The following is a 1398-nucleotide window of genomic DNA, read 5'->3' as shown; positions in this document are numbered from 1 at the left end:
ATTCTTCTCAGAGTCAGCCACAGCTTGTTGTGATCCACACAGTCAAAAGCCTTTGCATAGTCAATGAAGCACAGATAAACATTCTTCTGGTATTCTTTGCTTTCTTCCAAGATCCATCAAACGTTAGCTATAATATCCATAGTACCACGACCTCTTCTAAATTCAGTGTGCACATCTGGCAGTTCTCTGTTGACATATTGTTCCAAAAGTTTTTGGATAATTTTCAGCAGAATCTTCCCTACATGCTATATTAATGATATTTTTCGATAATTTCCACACTCGGTTGGGTCACCTTTCTTTGGAATAGGAACAAATAATTGATATTTTCCAGTCAGTGGGCCAGGTGGCTGTTCTCCAGATTTCTTGACACAACTTAGTGAGCACATCAAGGGTAATGTCTGTTTGTTGAAATATGTTTTTGTATAATTATACAAAAAACACCCCACAGAAAAATTGTAATCTTTTTGTAAGTTGCATTTAAAAAATCAACTTTTTATTGGAGACATAATAGAAGTTCTTCATTATATCCCTTTATTCTGTCTCCTTCTCTTTGTTATTAATGTAACTACATATTTTAGCTTTTCTGGTAGCAGCCTGAAGTTTGCTTGTTGTGTTTGGTTTGTTTTTTTTTTTTTACCAGCATATTTTTCTGTTTGCTTTAGCCATGTTTCAAACTCTGTATCATTGAAATTAAACAAAAATTCTGCATAACACTTCTAAATATATTTTTGAAATATTACTTTTTCAAACGTTAATTGTATCACCATCACCCAGAAGGATTCTTAAAGTGCTAGGCTTCCACCTCAGAATTTCCGTTCCTGTAGATCTAGGATAAGAGCAGAAAATGTGTACTCCTGACAAGTGTTCAGATGATGATGATGCTGTTCAAAGCCTTTACTTTGAGAATACTGCTCCAAGTTGCACATTATGGGTGTAATCACAAGTGACTATTTTGGCATGTGAGGTCAAAGTCATGTTTTGAAGATAGCTGCAAAATATCCTAGAAAGTTAAGGATCCTGGATGATTGAAAAATGCTCTATAACCACCCTATTTCTTGCGTTTAGATAAGAAAAATGATTTTGATATTTTTATTCTGAGATGACAAACAGGTCTATGCTGGAGAGAGCGAAACCAAGTTGATCCTTGAAGGCAAAATTTTGAGGCTCCACCTCATATACTTTGACATGTGGCCAGGAGGGACCAGTTCTTAGAGAAAGACATCATGCTTAGAAGGGTGGAGGGGGCGAGTTCTGGTGGTCTAGTGGCAGGAAACTGCACTGCAATCCCAGAGGTGTGCGGTTCAAATCCACCAGATGCTCTGCTGAAGAAGGAGGAACAATCGCCTCCTGTACCAGTCAGATCCAATTTGATGGTACACACATAAAAAGAATAAATAA

The sequence above is a fragment of the Elephantulus edwardii genome, unplaced genomic scaffold (genome assembly GCF_000299155.1).
Source record: "Elephantulus edwardii isolate Elephantulus edwardi_28Jun2011 unplaced genomic scaffold, EleEdw1.0 scaffold00205, whole genome shotgun sequence".
Classification (NCBI taxonomy): Eukaryota; Metazoa; Chordata; class Mammalia; order Macroscelidea; family Macroscelididae; genus Elephantulus; species Elephantulus edwardii.
This window is presented reverse-complemented; position numbering follows the sequence as displayed.